This window comes from Scyliorhinus torazame, chromosome 12, assembly GCF_047496885.1.
Source record: "Scyliorhinus torazame isolate Kashiwa2021f chromosome 12, sScyTor2.1, whole genome shotgun sequence".
In the NCBI taxonomy this organism is placed as follows: Eukaryota; Metazoa; Chordata; class Chondrichthyes; order Carcharhiniformes; family Scyliorhinidae; genus Scyliorhinus; species Scyliorhinus torazame.
In genome coordinates, this window is record NC_092718.1 from 37,673,257 (window position 1) to 37,695,949 (window position 22,693).

The 22,693-nt window shown below is 46.7% G+C and overlaps 1 protein-coding gene across 1 annotated transcript in view; it reads left to right on the forward strand.

Annotated features, from left to right (window-relative positions):
* LOC140387508 (SHC-transforming protein 1-like) overlaps positions 1-22,693 on the forward strand; it is a 211,877-nt gene that overhangs the window by 11,767 nt on the left and 177,417 nt on the right. Inside the window, exon 2 of the mRNA XM_072470696.1 lies at positions 2,113-2,338. The gene's annotated coding sequence lies outside the window, so the exon portion shown is untranslated. The remainder of the gene's footprint in view (positions 1-2,112; positions 2,339-22,693) is intronic.

The window sequence follows — 22,693 nt, forward strand, 5'->3', positions numbered from 1 at the left end:
AGGCTTGCGGTGAGCTGGAGTCGGCAGCTGGTGGGGCCCACGATGCCCACGAGGGTGCCGCGCGGTCGGGGGTGTAGGCCTCCAGATTACGGGAGGCCACTTCTAGTGAATTGGCAAGCCGCCTAGTCTCCGCAAGATCGAGCTTACCCCCTTCCAATAGTCGCGGGCGAATGTACGTAGACTTCATGCCCGTGATTAAAAGTTCGGTGTGTTGGACTGTCGAAACTACCTGGCAGTCACAGTTCCTACCGAGAATCTGTAGGGCCCGCAAGAAATCGTCCAGAGTCTCCCCCCGGAGTTGCCGTCTCGTGGCCAGGAGGTGCCTGGCGTACACTTGATTCACTGACTTAACGTAATGTCCTTTCAGTAACGTCATCGCTTCTGCGTAGGTAGGCACATCCCGGATGAGGGGAAAAATTTCAGGGCTCACCCATGAGTAGAGGACTTGGAGCATCTGTCGGTCCGAGAGTTCTTGAGTGGCTGCTCTGAGGTAGCCTACGAAGCAGGCTAGCCAGTGCTCGAAGGTGGACATGGCGGTGGCTGCGTGAGGGCTCAGCTGCAGGCGATCAGGCTTGATTAGGAAGTCCATCTTTTAAAATCTTGTGCAATAAACTGATGTACCGTCAATTACCACGAGACGCGAATGGTGAAACAATCGAGACTTTATTGCACAAGATTTTGTGCTTCCTGCAGCTGGAACCAGAATGGGAGCAGCCCAGGAGAGCGCACACTTTTATACGCCGCCTGCTGGGAGGAGCCAGCAGGCAGGGATTTACCGTAGTACCTTTAATACACAGGCAGTGCCGTAATACATACAATATATCATGAGTGGTGTTTAAGACAGTTGCCATTCAATTTTCCCAGCAAGGTTTCGAGGCGGCGAGGGGAGAGGGATGGGGGGGGGGGGGGGTGGTGTTACAATGGGAAATCCCATTGACAAGTGGCGGGATTCAGCGAACGGCGCGCAGCCGAGAAACACGTGGCTGGTGTCATGATATGCAGACATGTAGATAATGATATACAGACAGGCACAGACAGGCAGCTAAGGAACACAGAGAACAGGACATGACCAATGAGCAGGCAGGACACTCAGGGGTGGTACATCACTATAAAAGGCACGAGGCACTCACACTCCACCTCTTTCCACTGATGAACATCTACAGAGTGATTCAGGGTGTATGTACAGTATCACACCTCCAGCACGCGGCTAAGAGCTGGTCTGATTCAGTCAGACAGAGTAACCACACTTAGGTTAGCAGAGAGTCGAACTCATAGAGAACTGTGCTAACTGTGCTACTGGTTCAATAAATCAGATTGAACTAACTTCAAGGTCTGGCATATCTTTTGGTTAAAGCTGCATCCAGTTGCAGCCTGTGTTATCCCAGAGTACATAACACAACAGCGGGTAGACCGGAGAATCCCGCCCAACATCTCAAAAACAGATTATCTGGCCATGACCACATTGCTGTTTGTGGGATCTTGCTGTGCTCAAAGATGGCTGCCAGATCCTGCATTACTGCACTTCAAAAGTACTTCATTGGCTGTAAAGTACTTTTGAGATGTCTGGTGGTCTTGAAAATGTCTATATAAATGGGATTCTTTATGCCCAAAGTGGGTGATCTCAGATTTCCCCCGCGTCTGCCAGAGTCTTGTCCACTGTTTCAGTGTCCCTTCTGCAGCTTTCTTCTCCCATCTACGTTTACTGCGCGGCACCCGACTCACCCTCGCTTGTAAACTTCATCTAGTCTTCATTGCGAGAAACTGAGGGCCCCAGCACAGATGCCGGTGGGGGTGGGGGGGTGGGTACTCCACTAGTCACATCCTGATAATTGGAACACAATCCATAGTAGTCAGCAAGCTTATCGACTGAGCCAGTTAGGAACTCAAAAGAATACATATTTCACAAAGCTGAGATGTTTTGTCAGCTGCGGCATTCGAAAAGATTGCAAAACACATTCGATAAACAAGGACCCACAGCTGATGGTAGAGCCTGATATATGTATTTTTTTACAGCATGTATGAATTGTACTGGATTTACTTTGGCAAAACGTGTATTTTTGTAGTCTGCAGGGTTTCTGAAGGAACTTACAAATTATTTCCTGTGCTTTACAGCTCAATGTGTCTTATTTCGCAAAAAATAGCAGTTCCACATGGCTTCCTGATCCGTTACAGTATACTGCATACAGCTGCATCGCTCCGAATAAACGTGGAGTGTGCTTCTCACTCGCTTTCCTTTTGAATGTGATTAAACTGAATATTTGAATCTGGGACTTCACAAAAATCCCAGCGTGGCCAACTCACCATCTATTCTTCTAACCGTGGGACTGACCCTTGTGAAGTAAGTAAACCATAAATGTCATTTTTGAACTTGATTTGAAACAATTTTGTGATATTTATACAGTCATGCGGTAGAAGTAAAGCTCCTTTCTGCGTGTGAAAATCCAGCAGACCATCACAGCTTTTGGACAGAACCACAGTAAGGTTAGACCGCAGGGAAAGGCCATTCTGCCCATCGCCAGCCAAAAGAGAGAAGTACGAAAGAAACTAGCCGCTCGCTTTAATCCTCCTTCCCAGCGTCTGGTCTGTACCTTTGCAGGTTCCAGCACTTCAGGTGCACATCCAGGTACCTTTTAAATGAGTTGAGGTCCCAGGTCACTGTCCGTGTCGAGTTTGCACATTCTCCCCGTGTCTGCGTCGGCCTCACCCCCATAGACCAAAGATGTGCAGGGTAGGTGGATTGGCCGCGATAAATTACCCCTCAATTGGAATAAAAAAAGAATTGGGTACTCTAAATTTATTTTCAAAAAATTAAAAGATAAATTAGTTGAGCATTTCAGCTCAACCACCAATTCAAGCAGCCAATTTTGGCGCAAGGCCGCAGATGTTAGTAAGGAGGACTTTACTGGGTGAAAAGATTTTTCCTCATGCCCCCTCTCATCTTTCTACCAATCATCTTAAATCTATACCCCCTGGTAACTGACCCCCTTCAGCTAAGTTTTTCCTGTCCACCCCATCTAGGTCCCTTGTACACCTCAATTAAGTCACCTCTCAGCCTCCTCAGTTCTCAGGAAACCAATCCTATCCAGTCTTTCCTCATGGCTCGATACATCATTCCAATTCCCAGATCCCCCCAGCTCTGAAAGATTTCTATTTTTTGTTACCCTCTGTCTTTTTGCAAAATAGATCTGTGATTCAGCGCTGGCCAATATGTGCCATAGAATACCATGAACTGAATAGAATTGGCAGTGAAGAGTTTGAGAAAGGGACCACAAAGTAATAATAGCCGCATCTCTTTCAATTTATGGAGAATGTGACAAAGTAACTGAGAGGTGGTGCGTTCAAATCACATCAAGTTAGTATGCAGGTAGAGCGAGCAATTAGGAAGGCAAATGGAATGTTGCTGTCTATTAGAACAGTGTTTTTCAAACTTTTTTTCCGGGAACCCATTTTTAACCAACCGGCCAACCTTCGGGAGCCAACCCGGCCGACCTTCGCGACCCACGCCGGCCGACCTTCGCGACCCACGCCGGCCGACCTTCGAGACCCACGCCGGCCGACCTTCGCGACCCACGCCGGCCAACCTGCGTGACCCGCCATTTCCTCTTACCTTGTTTGTTGCTGACCAAAATGGAGGAAATGGTTTTGGGTCCCTTTGGCCCCCCCGAACTTGAAAAAAAAAGACTGCGACCATATTAAAAAAATGCGGCCGCACTGCGCATGCACACCGATGATCGGTGTGCATGCACAGTGCGACCAAAGTTTTTTATCTGATCCTGGCCATTTTAAAGGCCGCTCGCAGCCAGCATTATTAAAAGCCGGCTGCTGCGGCTGTTGCGCGCGGATTTGCGCGATCGGGAGCTCCGCGACGGACGGCTCCGCGACCCTCCCGACACCCGCCCCCAACCCACCCGCGGGTCCCGCCCCGAGTTTGGCAATGCCTGTATTAGAAGAAGAATGCAATATAAAAGGAGTTTTGCTACTGCCATACTGGACATTGGTGAGACCACATCTGGAGTACCGCGTGCAGTTTTGACCTCCTTATTAGAAAAAAATGATATACAGGTAACTGTTTTCCAAAACAGTTCAAAGAGGTTCACTGGACTCATTCCTAGGATGAAGCGATTGTCTTTTGAAGAAAGATCGAATGCCATTGGTGTTTAGAAGGTGGAGAGGTGATCTTCCTGAAACAAATAGGTCGGAATTCTCCGTTTCCATATCAGGAGGTGTGTGGCTTGAAGGAGAATTTGCAGGCGGTGGGGCTCTAAGCATGTCCTGCCCTTGTCATTCTAGGTGGTAGAGGTGGGGGTTTAGAAGGTGTTGTCTCAGGAGCCTTGGTGAGTTGCTGCTATGCATCTTGTAGATGGTACACGCTGCTACCACTGTGCGCCAGTGATGGAAGGAGTAAATGTTTAGAGTAGTGTAGAGTGCCAATCAAATGGGCTGCTTCGTCCTGGATGGTGTCAAGCTTGAGAGGGTAGTGGGGTGCTGCTATCCTTGGTGTTGCTCCTAGCTTGCCCTCCCACACTCTTTATTGAACCGGGATTAATCCCCTGGCTTGATAGTAATGGTAGGGTGGGGTTTCTGCTGAGCCATGAGGATACATATTGTGGTTGTATACAATTCTGCTGCTGCTGATGGCCGACAGCGCCTCCTGGATGCCCACTTTTGAACTGCTAGATCTGTTTGAAATCTATCCTTTTTAGGATGATGGTAATGCCACACAACACGATGGAGGGTATCGTCAATATGAAAACTGGATTTTGTTTCCACAAGGACAGCGCAGTGGTCACTCCTTACTAATACTGTCATGGATAGACACACCTGTGACAGGTACATTGGTGAGGATGAAGTCAAGTAGGTATTTTCCTCTTAATGGTTCCCTCACCATCTCCCAAAGACCCAGTCAAGAAGTTATGTCTTTTAGGACTCGGCCAGCTCAGTCGGTAGGGGTGGTGTTGAACCACTCGTGGTGATGGACATTGAAGTATCCCATCCAGAGTACATTCTGTGCCTTTGTGACTCTCTGTGCTTCCCCCAAGTGCTGTTTAACATGGAGCAACACTGATTAATCAGCTGAAGGGGATGGTAGGTGGTAACCAACAGTAGGTTTCCTTGCCCTTGTTTGACCTGATGCCATGAGACGTCATGGGGTCCAGAGTCGATGTTGAGGATGCCCAAGGCAACTCCTTCCTGACTGTATATGTCTGTGCTGCCACCTCTGCTGGGTCTGTCCTTTTGGTAGAATAGGACATAGCCAGGGATGGAGAAGGTGATGTCTGGGAAATTGTCTGGAAGGTTTGATTCTGCGAATATGATTCAGTCTGGCTGTTGCTTGACTAGTCTGTAGGATAGCTCTCACAATTTTGGCGCAAGGCCGCAGATGTTAGTAAGGAGGACTTTGCAGAGTCGACATGGCTGGGTTAACCATTGTCATTTCTGATGCTTAGGTCGAAGCCAGGTGGTCCAACTTAGACTTCATAGCTGCTTAATGCAACTGAGTGGCTTACGAGGCCATTTCAGAGGACATTTAAGAGTCACCCACATTGCTGTGGAGTCGCATGTAGGCCTGATCGCTGAGGATGGCAGATTTCCTTCTCCAAAGGACATTCGTGAACCAGATGGGCTTTTACAACAATTGTTTCGTAGTCACCATTAAGGTAGCCTTCAATTTCAGCTTTATTAATTGAATGTAAATTCCACCGGCCGTGGTGGGATTTGAACCATTGTCCCCAGAGCATTAACCTGGGTCTCTGGATTACTGGTCCTGTGACACTTTGCCACCACCTCCTCTGAAAACTATTTACAAGTTGCGAAGTGTGTGGGATAATTTGACAGGTGGTGTAATAGAGAAAAAAGGTTAAAATGCCAAGATGTGTTTGAGTTGGGATACCCAAGGGATCCAGTATGAAATGAAATGAAATGAAAGGTTGGTTGGCCATGTTCCTGTGCATGGCTGTTACTAATGTTCCTCTCCAACATGCCAATTGTTCTTTGTTCTTCTTTGTTCAATTATGAGTAAATCATTTGGATGGATCAGCTGGTAATCTCTGGGATTTAACCCACATAAATAAAAGTAATAGACAGTTCCTTAAAAATAAACCTTGCAGGATGCAAGTTTCTATTTCCAGAAGACTACAGCCAGCACCTAAAACTGACTGGAGCACAAACAGTATTTTGTACAATCCCTGTGATTCGCTCGATTAAAGAAATTGGCAATTGGATCTCCAATCCTTTCAGTTTGTGGCACTGTCTCCTGTGTGCAGGGTCAAATTTGTTTCTGGTTACTTCGCTGCAGCTTGGCATTCTTGTTGATCCCATATTGGGGTGACACGGTGGCGCAGTGGTTGGAACTGCTGCCTTACAGTACCAGGGACCTGGATTCAATTCTGACTTTGGGTCACTGTCCGCGTGGAGTTTGCATGTTCTCCCCGTGTCTGCGTGGGGTTTCCTCCGGGTGCTCCAGTTTCCTCCCACAGTCCAAAGATGTTCAGGTTAGGTGGATTGGCCATGCTAAAATTGCCCATTGGTGGCCAATGGTTAGATGGGGTTCCGGGGATAAGGCGGGGAGTGGGCCTGGGTAGGATGGTCATTCGGCGGGTCGGTGCAGACTTGATGGGCCGAATGGCCTCCTTCTGAACTGTAGGGGTTCTAGGATTGTTGGCAGAAAATCAAAATGATAGCCCACAATTGTCAAAGGAATATGATGAGCCAATAAAGAACAGGGCCCAAGAATCTAACCTTTGACACCCTGGGGACCAACCCTGACACCAGAAAATCTTACCGGGAATAAACTCTGAGGATGCACACACACATTCACTCATGTACATCCCTGAGTTTCAGTTTGAGTTGTTTTCTTTCATAACGCTCAGTCACTTCTCTCTTTGACCACTTTTGAATGTGTCAGCTCTCCTGTATCTGTTCTGCAACAGCTCCTAGTCCAGTGCTTTGTTTGCTATTGCTGAATATACCGAAGAACAAAATATGCATTGTAAAATCAGAGAGTATCGAAAGTTGCAGACCGTATTAGATGGACAGATTTGACATATGGGCTTTCCTTGCATCCTGCCACTTTCCTCAAATAAAATTCTTGAACGAGTTCCATAATCTGTGCTAATGGAGGGCAAGTTGAGTTTAAAATGCTACAGCTGTCAGCTTTCCTCACTTTGAGGTCTGATTGAGAAACATCAAAGGCGTGCATGAACTACTGTGGCATTGGATATTGTAACCCTTAAACCTCCAAGGCCATGAAGCTAGAAATATATTGGGACAATGATGGATGATGCACTGTATTACAGGATGACGGTTAGATAGCAATTCCTCTGGCTTGGATGCTGGATATGTGTGTGGTGAAAATTGCCTTGGTGAAATTAGCATGAAAATTAGGTACAGGGCGGCACAGTGGTTAGCACTGCTGCCTCACGGCGCCAAGGACCTGGGTTCAATCCTGGCTCCAGGTCACTGCCCGCGTGGAGTTTGCACGTTCTCCCCGTGTCTGCGTGGGTCTCACCCCCACAACCCAAAGATGTGCAGGGTAGGTGAATTGGTCACGCTAAATTGCCCCGTAATTGGAAAAAAAAAGAATTGGGCACTCTAAATTTATTTTTTTTAAAGAAAATGAGCTACTGCATTTGTCAAAGATCCCCCTGCTTGCTAACAAAGACTTTAATCCGTTTAGTTAAAATATTCATATGCTAATATCGAAGGCACCATTTCACCCAGGAATTCCTCCTTTCTTATATATGTGCCCCACATGTTGTGTCCGAGGCATATGGAAATGGTATATCCTCGGTATAAATGTAATGCACCCAAAAATTTCCATTTAACTTTCTGAGAACCAGTAATCATGTTCTCCTAACTGGATGGAGACAAAATTTAAGAAATGGAAAATTAAATTAAAACTACTATTGTTTCAAAATATTGTTCCGATGCCCTTCTTAGAATCCCTACAGTGGGGACTTCCGGTGATGGCGGGCGGGAGGCAGCCGCACATTGGAAGGCTCCCGTTCGGGAACAGCATTTTCGGGATTTAACGCCCGGTCCCAGGGGCAACGGAGGCGGCAAAAGCAGGGAGAAGGCACAGTGAAGGGAAATGTCAAAAATAAGTTAAAAAACGGCCGTGAAAAAAGCGGCTGGCTGAAAGTCCATCGGGGAGTGGAAAGGTCACCGCGGGGACTGCAAAGAAAGTGGAGGCTGGGGCACCAGGGGAGGCCGCATTGCCCACGGCTGAAGAAATGACTAAGCTGATGGACGTGGAACTCGAAAGGCAGTTCACAAAACACATGGAGGCGATGAGGAAGGAGATGGGGGCGGTATTGAAAGTGCTGGTGGAGGAGGCGATTGCCCCGGTGACGGCGGCGGTATTGAGCGCAGTGGCGGAGGTGCGGGGGCAAGGCAGGCGCTGAAGGAAGTGGAAGAGACATTGTTACAGCATAGCGATCAACTTACCTCGATGGGGAAGGAGACAGAGATCAACGAGGGTCTGCGAGCCAAAATGGACGACTTGGAAAACGGATCCAGGCGACAGAATCTGAGGATTGTGGGTCTGTCCGAAGGGGTGGAAGGCCCGAGGCCGACGGAGTATTTTGCCATGATGCTGGCGAAGCTATTGGGGGAGGGTGATGATCCTTCCCGATATGAACTGGATCGGGCTCATCGGTCGTGGAGGCCTGTACCAAAGGAGAGTGAGCCGCCAAGAGTAGTAACTGTGTGTTTCCGTAGGTACAGTGTGAAGGAGAAGGTCCTGTGCTGGGCAAAGCAGAAGCGGGTGGTGCAGTGGGCGGGAGCTAGTATACGGATATACCAGGACTTTACGGTGGAGCTGGCGAGGAGGCGGGCTGCCTTCAGCCGGGTGAAGAAGGCACTGTACATCAGTAAGGTGCAGTGCGGCATAGTATACCCAGCTAAGTTGAGGGTGACCTACAAATCCAAGGACTTTTATTTCGGGACGGCGGAAGCAGCGGAGGTGTTTGCGAAGGCAGAAGGACTGTGGCTGAATTGAGAAATGGTCATGTACCGATGCAGCCTCATGCAACTGTATTTTTTCACGGAGTGCTGGTGCATGTGCTAAATGAGCCAACGTTGTATATATTTGGACAAGGGAAGAGATGGGACTTTCACTTGCAATGATGGTTCTTTGGGGCTTGGGTGTGTATGCGGGGGTTGTGTGCTAAAGGGCATTTCTTGGTTTTCCTGGGACCGGGCAAGGGGGAAAGAGACCCAGACGGGGGCCTCCATGCTGGCCGGTTTAAGCCGACCAGTGAATGGGAGTGAGGTGGGGGGAGGGGCTGCGGCCATCGGAGCCTGGCAGAATAGGTCCCGATGAGTCTAGCCGGGGTGGAAAGTTGGGGGGAAGGAACAGAGGTTGGGGGGAGGGGTTTTCTAAGAGGAAGTGGAGGGGAGGAGTCGGGGAGGGGGGGGGGTACAATTCATGGGTGTCATTTACAGTACTCTTTCGGGGATTGGATGGCATTGAATGTTAGGGGGAGGGTGGGGGGGGGGGGGGGAGGGTGGACTTGTTTCGGTCGGTGGAGGGGAGGGGAACTTTGAAATCCACGCTGAGGCGTTCAAAGGGCGGGAGGCCTTCACTTAATGCGCGCGGTCTGGCCGGCAGAAGGTCAATGGTGACCATAGGCGATTCCTGATTCCTTTTTCTTTTTTTTTCCCTTCGCTTTTCCCACCGTGGGAGGGTTTGTTTTATTTGATGCTTATATTGTCAGGTGGGCCGTTGTTTGGGGTGATGGAAGGATGGGATCGTTGTTGTTGACAAGGGGATTGACTTTGTATTTGTTACCGTTTACTGCTTGTTGTTGGGGTGTAAATTTTGAAGAAAATGTGAAAATGGAGAATAAAAATATTTTACAAAAAAAAAAGAATCCCTACACTGCAGAAAAAGGCCATTCGGCCCATCGAGTCTGCGCTGGCCCTTGGAAAGAGCGCCCTACTTAAGTCCATGCCTCCACCCTATCCCCGTAACCCAGTAACCCCACCTAACCTTTTAGCATGGCCAATCCACCTAACCTGCACATCTTTGCACTGTGGGAGGAAACCGGAGCTCCCGGAGGCAACCCACGCAGACACGGGGAGAAAGTGCAAACTCCACACAGACAGTCACCCGAGAGTGGAATTGAACCCGGGTGGAATTGCTAAGCACTATGCCACCGTGCCGCCAGTACAGTGCCCAGTACTTTCTTTCCTGAAGTTACGGACTCATTCTGCCATTCAGTGTCATGGATATTAGCCATCGTGCTGTTAACAATGAAGTAACATTACCAGATTGAAAGAATTGACGCATGAGGAGAAGAGATTGAATAGGCTAAGACTATGTTCTCCAGAATTAAGAAGAGTTAAAGATGATCTAAGTGAAACAAATATAATTCTTACGGGATCTGATAGACTAGATGCTAGGCGGATGTTTCCGCAGTTTGGAAAGTCAAGAACTAGGGGTCACGGTCTCCAAATAAGAGTTGACCATTTGGGACTGAGATCACTCAAAGGGTTGTAAATATTGGGGACTTCCCATCGCCAGGGTTAAGGGTGCTCATTGAAGATATTCAAGACAGAGATTGACACATGTTTGGATATTAAGGGATGTAGGATGGTGTAGGATGGTGGAATAGAGGTACAGGCTTGAAGGGCCGAATGGCTTACTCCTGCTCCTATTTCCTCATTTCTTCTGGAAAGTTAAAGTAGCACCGACAGAGGTGTGCAGAGTTGCAACAGGTTTTGTTGAGGTAAATAAGGTCAAATCTGTTTCCACCGGTCAGTAACTAGAGGACATGGAAATACCAGCAAAAGAACACAGAGGGGCTAAGACCCTTTTTTTAAAATGCAGAGGGAAAGTCCAGTCAAGCACAACGTTGGAAGTAGAGTCCATATAAACTTTTAAAAAGTGGAGTAAGTCATTCGAAAATAAAAATAAAAATATGGGGAAAGATGGACGCTGTCTGTACTGTCGTCTCCTCAATCCTGATTGTAGGTTTGGATCAGTGAGACGGTTAATTCAGACCAGCAGGAAATGCCTTTATTATCCGTGACTGTGTGCCCCGCAGTGTGGTGAACAGACACGAGTTTGATTCATGCACGGATGTGTTCAGGCGGTCATTTACATTGAGTGGCCCGTTGTGACTACAGCCCACAATATTGTGTCAGAGAGGTACACTAATTGATTTGCCCCTGGCTGTTCAGGAAGCCACCAGAACGCTGAAGTCGCTAAAAAAAAAAACACGATGGCAGGTTTGCAATTATGTTTCTGGGAATTTGCAGAAGGCTGCTGAATTGGAGATGGAATATCACGAGAATCAAATTTGGGCGCCAGCAGAATCAATGCACATTTTCTCTCATGTGTTATCTTTCTCTCCTCCATGGCCTTTACGATCCTGTCTCCCTTCTTTCCGTCCTCCCAGTATTGATTAAATAAGAATTTAACCTACTCAATACCATTAAAGTATAAAGCGATGTCGTAACAGACTTTCAGCGATGGCCTTATAGGCAGTTTAGGATTGTATTAGACTGAATCAAATTAGATTGTACCAATACTAAATTATTAATTTTACATGAGAAACTCCACTAGGAAGAAACAAAAGCAGCCCATCTCCTCTTAAAATCTCAATCTTTTACCACGAAATATGATCAGCTACAGTTAGTAATTCCCCCAAGTAAAATTAAAGAGATAATCGGACCATTTTTGCACATGCATTTTATCTGCGAATTGCTAAAACTTATCTAACTGAAAAGGGAGTAAGTTGGAGCAATGGAAGTCCAAGGATCTCAAATGGCTCAATAACTAGGATGCTCGGGATAGCACGGTGGCCCTGTGGTTAGCACTGCTGTCTTACGCTGCCGAAGACCCGGGTTCGATCCCGGCCCAGGGTCACTGTCCGTGTGGAGTTTGCACATTCTCCTTGTGTCTGCGTGGGTCTCACCCCCCACAACCCAAACGATGCGCAGGGTAGGTGGATTGGCCAAGCTAAATTGCCCCTTAATTGGAAAAAAAAATGGGTACACTAAATGGTTTTTTTTAAATGTCTAGGATGCTGTTCTGCCTAAAGCAGTTGTTTCCTGGTTTGCCCCATTGTGAATATTAACAGACAACTGTACATCACCTCCAAAATATTTACAGACCCAACTAAGGCCCCATGCAAGGATCACCTCCTTTGTTTGCAAATGACTCATGTCAAGGCCCCGAAGAAAAGCACTCCTACCACTGCAAACGTTGCTTTATATTAAAACTGAAACAAAAACGACGTCAGAGAATTAACAAGTGCAAAAATCTGATGGGTGGTCGATCTTTTAAAATATACCCCAGGATTATGTTATTGTGCCTTTGTGCCCAGGAAGCCAGGTTTGAAAACGTATGGTCTAAAAAAAAGCACAATATTCTCATCAGCAGGTTATTTTGATTTCTGTGTGTGGAATCTTGATGTGCAGGAAATAGCTGCTGTACTGCTCCATCTGACAACAAACATCGAACCCCTTTAGCAACTGACGGTGACCCACTCTATGGAATACAAAATAAACAGCTGCCACCTTCGGTAAAATCCCTCAATTGCTCGGCCCATGGTATACTTGACTTTTCCAGGTAGCATGGTAGCATTGTGGATAGCACAATTGCTTCACAGCTCCAGGGTCCCAGGTTCAATTCCGGCTTGGGTTACTGTCGGTGCGGAGTCAGACATCCTCCCCGTGTGTGCGTGGGTTTCCTCCGGGTGCTCCGGTTTCCTCCCACAGTCCAAAGGATGTGCAGGTTAGGTGGATTGGCCATGATAAATTGCTCTTAGTGTCCAAAATTGCCCTGAGTGTTGGGTGGGGTTACTGAGTTATGGGGATAGGGTGGAGGTGTTGGCCTTGGGTAGGGTGCTCTTTCCAAGAGCTGGTGCAGATTCGATGGGCCAAATGGCCTCCTTCTGCACTGTAAATTCTATGATAATCTATGATAAGAACTCCATCAGATCTCCCAACCACACTGAGGCACTGGGTGGAGAAGCTGACCTCCACCCCATAACAATCGCCCTTGGCCAATCTCTGCCCGTCAAGGGTGTGGTGTGGGTGGACCATTCTGAAACATTTCTGAGAAAGGGTACTGTGTAAATAGAAGTCCTACTTTCCTTTGAATGAACACACAGAAACTTTGTTGAACACACAGAAGGGATCAGCTGATCTAATGAGCTTGTTATTTTATCCTGAGCAATGTGATTCACAAAACCCACCCAACTTACCTCAACAGGGGAAAGGAAAGGAAAAATAAAATTAAAAACCAACACCAATATGGGGGTGCGGAGGCTGGAAACTACCTCTCTGACCCCCCTCCTACATTTTTTCTGCTGCGATCTCCGCCCCAGTCAGCAACCGATCTGTGGTGTTTGCAGGATTGACTTTAGGAGGCCGTGGAGGTTCAACAAAAACTAATATCTTTATTCAGGAGATGTTAACTCTACAGGCTGCGATGTTACGCTGCCCAGTTACCCACGCAAACGGCCAAGACATCACGCCAGCATTCTCTTAAAGTGCCCCTGTTCAGTCGCAAGGCTACTCGTAAGGAATCACTGAAAATACTATAAATACACATTTCCTCCCCCTTTAAATCAAATGTTCCCCCAACACATTAAACAGTATAACACGATGATGCACTATCAATTACAACGAGATGAGAATAGAGTGTAATCGAGGCTTTATTAAGTAGAGATGTGTAGCCTCCTGCAGCCGAAATGGCTGCAGCTTGGTGAGCACACACATTTATACTCCGCCTACTGGGCAGAGCCAGCAGGCAGGGATCTACCCCCATACCTGTAGTACAGGAGCCTTACCGTATTACATCTCGTATGTGATATATACAACAGTGGTGACTACCACATTCACCCCCTGTTAAAAAATAGTCCAGCAGGGGTGGTGGAAAACTATTTACATGCATTTTAAGGTTAACATTTTGGGGAAAGTTCACAAATTCAGCCGACCGGGTGCCTTGATCCTCCGTTGGGAGCGCCGCAGTCCCGGTGGCTATGCAGGCGTCGGTTCGGTCGTCGGTGATTCCGGGAGCGTGTAAACCTCATCTTCATCCCCGGGTGGAACCAAAGGGAGGACAGATCGTCCTGGAGTGGGGGCTGTGGTGAGGTGCGCTGGGGGACTGGGAGATTTTTGGACCGAAGGGCCAGCTGGACGGCCTTCCAGACTGTCCCATTCTCCTGCTCCACCTGCCTGTTTCCCCGGGGATTGTAGCTGGTCGTCCTGCTCAAGGCGGTGCCCTTGCTGAGCAGGTACTGACGCAGCTCATCGCTCATAAAGGAGGATCCCCGGTCGCTGGGGATGTAGGCGGGGAAACCGAACAAGGCAAAGATGGTGTTGAGTGCCTTGATGATGGTGGCAGACGTCATATCGGGGCATGGGACGGCGAAGGGGAATCTGGAGTATTCGTCGACCACGTTAAGGAAGTACCTGTTTCGGTCGGTGGAGGGGAGGGGAACTTTGAAATCCACGCTGAGGCGTTCAAAGGGCGGGAGGCCTTCACTTAATGCGCGCGGTCTGGCCGGCAGAAGTGCGGTTTGCACTCCGCGCAGACCTGGCAGTCTCTGGTGACAGCCCTGACCTCCTCAATGGAGTAGGGCAGATTGTGGGCCTTTATGAAGTGAAGGAACCGGTGACCCCTGGGTGACAGAGATCGTCGTGTAGGGTCCGGAGTCGGTCCACTTGTGCGCTGGCACATGTACCTCGGGATAGGGCATCAGGGGGCTCATTGAGCTTACCGGGGCGATACAAAATCTCTTAATTGTAGGTGGAGAGCTCGATCCTCCACCTCAAGATTTTATCATTTTTGATCTTGCCCCACTGTGTGTTATTGAACATGAAGGCAACCGACCGTTGGCCAGTGAGGAGAGTGAATTTCCTGCTGGCCAGGTAATGCCTCCAATGCCGCACAGCTTCTACGATGACTTGGGCCTCCTTCTCAATGGAGGAGTGCCGAATTTCGGAGGCATGGAGGGTGCGTGAAAAGAATGCCACGGGCCTGCCTGCCTGGTTGAGGGTGGTGGCCAGAGCGACACCTGATGCATCGCTCTCGACTTGGTAGGGGAGCGTCTCGTCGACTGCATGCATTGCAGCCTTGGCGATGTCGGCCTTGATACGGTTGAAGGCCTGGTGAGCCTCAGCCGTCATGTGGAAAACGGTGCAGCGAATGAGTGGGCGGGCCTTGTCCGCATAGTTAGGGACCCACTGGGCGTAGTATGAGAAGAACCCCAGGCATTGTTTGAGAGCTGTGGGGGAGGGGGAGTTCCATGAGGGGGCGCATGCAATCGGGGTTGGGCCCTAGAACTCCATTTTGCACCACATAGCCGAGGATGGCTAAGCAGCTGGTGCTGATCACGCACTTCTCCTTGTTGTACGTTAGTTTGAGGAGATTGGCGGTGTGGAGGAATTTGGAACGGTTAGCGTCATGGTCCTGCTGGTCGTGGCCGCAGATGGTGACATTATCCAGGTACGGGAAGGTGGCCCGCAGTCCGTACAGGTCAACCTTTCGGTCCATCTCCCGTTGGAAGACCGAGACCCCATTAGTGACGTCGAAGGGAACCCTAAGGAAGTGGTAAAGGCGGCCGTCCGCTTCAAACGCGGTGTACTGGCGGTCCGCCTTGCGAATGTGGAGCTGGTGGTAGGCAGATTTCAGGTCCACTGTCGAGAAGACCCGGTACTATGCAATCTGATTGACCATATCGTGTACCGATTGATGGTCTGACTGTAGTCCGACCATCCTGTTTTTCTCAACAGTTTTCACAACTACCACTTGGGCTCTCCAGGGGCTGTTGCTGGCCTCAATGATGCCTTCCCGCAGCAGCCGCTGGACCTCGGACCTGGTGAAGGTCCTGTCCTGGGCACTGTACAGTCTACTCCTGGTGGCAACGGGTTTGCAATCTGGGGTGAGGTTTGCAAACAGAGAAGGCGGGTCGACCCTAAGGGTCATGAGACCGCAGACAGTAAGGGGTGGTAGGGGCCCGCCGAATTCCAGGGTTAGTGTGATATATACAACAGTGGTGACTTCCACACACGAACAATCAATTAACAACAAAGGTCAATAAGTCAGATGTTTAGGAGATCGTCATTCCCTGAATTGTTGTTGATGAACTCCAGACGTCTACATATTAGTACTTGCTGTAACCTCTGGTGTCTTTGGCTTGGTGTGAACGTGATCAGCGGTTGTTTTAACCGGAATCGACATTCTGTTCTGAGGTTGATTTGGTGTTTGATTGGCAATTGAGGTGCTGTTTTCCCCAATTTGTTCAGCTCATGCCAGGTTCTCTGGAAGGTCCAGGGTGTCTCTCAGCGCAGCTCGATTTGGACTCTCCATCATTTCTGCCTCTGGTGGATCGGTTCTTGGTGCTAAAAGTTGAACAACTTGCCTTCTCCATATTACAGCGTCTCGGGTTTGTACGATGCTGGGCCTGACTGTGCTAAGATGGTGGCAGGAATCCATTTATCACCTATAGTATAGTTTCTTGCCAGAACTCCTTGTCTCAAGGGCGGCACAGTGGCGCAGTGGTTAGTCTTTGGTGGTTTTAGTAAGTCGAATGTTGTGCATAGTTGATGTTTAATCATTAGCAACGCCGTAGAAACTTGGGTTGTTGACTAAGCAGTATTCCTGTACTTGGAGCAGGAATTGACTCAAGCGCTTGGTCAATGGGCCTTGTTCTCTGGTTGCCTTTAACATGTGCTTCATTGTTTGCACAAAATGTTCGGCTAATCCGTTCGCAGCAGGGTGGTATGGTGCGGACCTGATGTGTTGTGTTGTGTTCTCCTTCAAGAAGTTTTCAAACTCTTGAGATATGCACTGTGACCCATTATCACTCCCCAGTTGTTCCGGGTAACCAAATCTGCTGAGGATTTCTCCCAATCTCTCAATTGTCTTCTCCAATGACGTTGATTTCATGATGGTAACTTCAGGGCGTTTTGAATGAGCTGCGACTAGAATGAGAAACATGTGCCTCTCAAACGGTCCTGCATTATCAATATGTCCCCTCTGCCTCAAGTCGAACACATTTCTGCCTTCTCCTTTATTTCGGTATCTAAACCAGGCCACCAGAAATAGCTCCTGGACATCTCCTCCATCCTTACAGTAACACAGTGGCCCTTGTGTAATTGTTTCAATACACATTTTCTTAATACTGGCGAAATGATGACTCTGATTCCCCAGAGGAGATTGCATGCCTGTACAGATAAGCCCAAGAAAGATCCAAGTTGGTTAACTTTCAGGGGTGCTTTAGCTTAGGGTTTACTCCTGAGGTCCTACTTCGAAGAATCATGACCATTATCTCAGAAAGTACTGAATAACTTTTGGTGCGCTTCTTCACTTGTCCTGCGGTTACAGGAGTGTTATCTACCTGCTTGAAGTAAAAAATGTTTCCACACTAACTACTTATTGACAAACCATCTGGTAAGTGTCGTCGTGAAAGCCCATCTGCATTACCATGAAGGTTTGATTGACGATATTTGAAAGTATATGTGTGTGCTGACAACAGCACTGCCCATCTCTACATTCTGCTCGCTCCAGTGATGGAATCTCAGTATGTGGTCCAAAATTGTCATTCATGGACAATGGTCTGTCAATAATGTGCATTTCCTCCCATACAGGAATTGATGCAACCATTTTATTCCAAAGATGATTCCTAGGGATTCTTTCTCTACCTGCGTATAATTGCCTTTGGCTTGATTGAATGCAAAGGCTATCTGCTTCTCTTGACCTGTAGGCATGACATAGGAAACTAATGCTCCAGCACCATAGTGTGATGCATCACACGCCAATTGCAGAGGGAGGTTTGGGTCAAAATCTGGCAGGACTTCAGACTTGAGCAACACCTCCTTGGCTTGCATGAACGTTTTCTCATATTGATCCTCCCACTTCCACTTTTTATTTTCACACAGTAGATTAAGCAATGGTTTTAGAATAATCACCAGATTGGGGACAATCCTTCTGTAGTAATTTAGTAAGCCTAAGAAAGATCCAAGTTGGTTAACTTTAAGAGGTGCAGGTACCTCTGTAATAGCTTTGAGCTCCGAAAGCGACTTATACAGTCCCATGGCGTTAATGATTCAATTGAAGAAAGGAAAACATTTGCATTTGTCTTTTTGGACTCTTAACCTATAATCTTCTAACCTCTGAAGTGTGGTATCTAGGCTGTGGAGATGTTCTTCGTTGTTCTTCCCAGTCACCAGGATGTCATCCAGGTAACACTGGACTCTGTTTAACCTGCTTATAATTTGGTCCATAGCCCGCTGGAACAATGCTAGAGCTGGAGTGATGCCAAATGGTGATCTTTTGTATCGAAATAACCCTGTTGTGAATCGTGTTCCTTTGTAGATATAAGGTTGATCTTACTAAAGTGTTGGCCTTCAGCCAGGTCATAAATCAGGGGTAGAGGGTATTGTTCTGCATGGAGTAAAGGATTAATAGTTACTTTGAAATCACAACATCTTTGTATGGATCCATCTTTTTAATTACTGACACGATCAGTGTAGCCCACTCACTCATGTTGACAGGTTCTAGGACTCCCGTCTTGATCAGTCGCACAAATTCTCTCTCTACTTTAGGCCTGATTATATATGGCACCAACCTAGCCTTTAAGCATTTCACCTGACTCGCTTCCTTGATGTTCAACTTTATTGAGATAGCCTTTATACTTCCCAGATCGCCGTTGAAAACAATAGCATGTTTCTTCTGGATTTTGGTATGGCCTGATTCGGATTCTGTCGTGAGGTTTACTTCAGATCAATTTAACCTGATCTTTTCCAACCAAGTTCTTCCCATTAGGTATAAAGATAATTTCCTTTGACAATTTGCAAGGACAAATCTGCCATCTGTCCATTCAATCGTACTGTTACAACAATATGGTCCCTCAACGAAACAACTTCCCCAGTGGAAGGTTTTAACACTATCTTCGATAGTTTGAGATATGCCAGAACCTTTCTTTGTAAATAATATCTGGCACCAGCGAAGCTGCTGCCCCAATGTCCACTTCCATCTTTATCGGCTGGCCATCCAGTAGTGGAGTGACCCAGTTCCAATTTGTAGCACTAGAAAGAGCTAGTACATTTAATGACAACTCATCTTTGGAGTGTGAATCATGTCCTTTTTGTAACACATGGACTCTTTTTCCTTTATACTGTTTGCCATTTGTTATATTTTGCTCTTGTTTTTTGCAACTTTTACCTGAAGTTTGTTTCTTTTTCCAACATGCATGTTCAATGTTGCCCTTTTTCCCACAATTTCTGCACATGATGTCTTTGCACCAACAATCTGCTGCTGAGTGTCTGATTATAGCACACCTGCGGCAAGGGTCTGTGTTTGTGTTCGGGCATCGGCCAACATTTTGTGAATTCTTGTGTTTGAATTCAACTATTGAGCTTCTTTCGCTGTTAATTCCATTGAGCAGCAACTTCCAAGTCTTTCTTTAAAGTCAGGTTGCTTTCGGTTCACAACCGCTTTTGGATTGCCTCACTCCTCAACACAGACTAGCCTATCTCGGATGGTATCATTTAATACATCCCTGAATTCGCAGGATTCAGCTAATATTTTCAGTGTAGCTACAAACTGCGCAATTGATTCCTCTTCTTCTTGGTTGCGCTTATGAAACCAAAACCTCTCTGCGGTGACTAGAGGTTTCGGTGAATAGTGGTTCTGCAGAATTTCCACTATTTTGTCATATATTTTTGTGCCTGCCTTTTCAAGGTATACCAGACTTCTAAAGAGGTTAAACTCCGCCCCCCCCCCCCCCCCCCGTCCATTATGCTCAGGAATGTTGGAACTTTTATATCTGCTGCTATTTTGTTAGCTTGAACAAGATAGTCAAATCGTTCTGTATACAAGCTCCGTTGTTCTGTATTCTCATGAAAAGGACCCACCAAAAGGTGCCAAAAATATCTGCCATTTCTGCGTATGGAAGGACCTGCGTGTGCACAGAGTGCCACAATTTGTTTAGCACTATCTTGCTTCCTTTCTCCCAAAATGAGGCACAATCTGAGCTCAGCCTGTTTTTCTTTGTGTTTTGCGACACCCCCAGCTCTAAACTTGTTGTTGCAGAGTAATTGCTACTCTAGGCTACCGAGTTCTCTCCAAAGTTATTTTCTTTGGATTTTCGGTGTGTTTTTTCTTCCACCGGGTGGCGGCAACTTTTGTCCGACTCCCTCACCGCCAGTTTTTGTGTTGCTCCGGTTTTTTTCTTCTTCTTCTGTGGTTCCTTCGCGTGGCTGCAAACATTGCCCAGCTTCCTCGTCGCCAGTTTTTTTTGTGCGGTGTTCGCAGGATTCACTTTAGGAGGTTGGGAAGGTTCAACAAAAACTAAGAGCTTTATTCAGGAGATGTTAACACCACAGACTGCGATGTTACACTGCCTAGTTACTTGCGCAAACGGCCGAAATGTCACACAAGCATTCTCTGAAAATGCCCATGTTCAGCTGCAAGGCTGTTCGTAAGGAATCACTGAAAATACAATAGATACATGACACGATCCTAATCTCTTAACATTGTCCATAACCCTGTTATCCTCTGGGAAAATGTTGTCACCGAAGTGTCTGCACATAGCTACATGGCAAAACATGGCTTTGGTTACCTCCTTAATGGAGTTGGACATGAAGCAGCTGACTCCTGATATGCCTGTGAATGTCTGAAAGAACCCAAGTATAAGTCTTGAGATGACAGAACCGCCTTCTCTGTTACTGATAACATAGATAAAAGCCATTGACTGTTCATGCAGGCCCTTGGTTATATAGTTGGCAGCAAGAATTGCTCATGACTCTCTGAGAACTTCCTTTATGAATACCTTCAGTTTAGTTTCCAGTTTCTCACTGAGACTATGTCGAGGAAGTTCTCTGATCGGCCATGGCCCATTATCTCTCCTCAAACCATGTGTGCCACAGTTGACCGCTCCATTCTTTCCCATCATCTCTCCTCAGGTAGCCACCTGCTCCCAGTTCCATTCCTACTTGTTAAATAATGGGTTAAGAGACATTCCAATTACTTGTCTCATTTATGTTAAGTATCCAGGTGGCCTTTCTGTCAGGTGATGTGATGTTAGAGTTTTGTGCAGAGTCTGTTAAAGAGAAATAAAGGTGTTTGTGAAAAGGAGCAGAACCTTTGACTCTTTATACAACAGCATCTATACGTCTAACAAATGGTAGCAGAGGACGGTTGCTGTGCAAATGTGAAGAGTTGAAAGATACAACTTTTCCAGACCAAACCAAGGAGTGAGTGAGAAGGAAAAAAAAAAGATATATGGCTGAATCTAGGATAAGATGGCCGGATATGGCTACCCCCCCTTATTTTCTGAAAGGGGATCGTACGACCAATGGAGAAGTACAGTAGTTATGTGGACTAAGGTAACTGCCTTGGGAATGAGAAACAAGGTATGGCATTGGCTCTTTCTCTACCTTATGACAGTAAAATCCAGAGCAAAGTGTTTTCTGAGCTGGAATTTGAAGAGTTAGACTCAGAAGAAGATCTGCAGACTCTATTACATTATATGGAAAAGATTTATTAAAACTATGACTTGTTAAGTACGTATGAAGCATGGTCGGATTTTGATAGGTCCCGGAAAATACAGGATTTCTCCATTGAAGACTATATAATGGAATTTGGCCGACTATATAAAAGGCTACAGAAACACAACCTGGAATTTACACAGTCTGTGTTGGCCTTTAAATTACTTGACTGTGCTAGAGTGAGCAACATGGATAGGCTCCTGGTTTTGACAGGAGTTCAGTTTGCGGATAAGGATACCTTATTCGAACAGATGACAAAAGCTTTAAAAAGGTTTCTGGGGAAACATTCGATTTGATTGCTCTGATGACCCAAATTGGTCAGCCTGCAATAAAACAGAATATGGAAGATACACTACTAACAGGAAGGCAAAATCGTACGGCTACGAACAGGTTTCAAGACTATAGAAGGAGAACGGGACCCGGAAATTATGAAGACAGAAACCCAGTTAGAACCTACAATAGGAAGATAGATGCACGGAGCATGATAAATCGATGTTTTCGATGTGACTCTCAATACCATTATGCTTTCAACTGTCCAACACGTTATAATAGTGTTTGAAGCGACACATGCCACGGAAGAGTCAGAAGAGGAAAAAGATAGTGACCAGAAAGAAGGCATTGTCCTATTGACAAGCAGTTTTACACCGGTAATGAAGGTGTTGGTTGCAGAATCCTTCAACTGTGCTGTATTGGACAGTTGCTGCACATCTACTGTGTGTGGAATTGACTGGTTAAAATGTTACCTGGATTCCTTGAATGCTGAAAATAGTAACAAGGTTAAGGAATTTGAAAGTTCCACAAGTTTCAGGTTTGGGGATGATAATACTCTGAAGTCGCTGAAAAGAGTGGTGATCCCTTGCAATATTGCCGGAGTGAATCATTTCATTCGCACGGATGTTATATCAAGTGAGATACGTTTGCTTCTGAGCAGACCGTCGATGAGGAAAGCACACATGAAACTAGATATGGAACAGGATACGGCAACAGTTTTTGGAAAGACGGTGAACTTACAATTTACACAGTCGGAACAGTAATTCCATTACTGACAAATAATAGTTCAAGTAGAGTTGTTAAGGATGTGTTAAAGGCAGTTGAGGACTTTAGCTGATAAAAAGCTTGCTGTATTAAAACTGCATATGCAATTTGCACATCCGTCTCCTCGGAGGCTGAAAAATTTATTAAA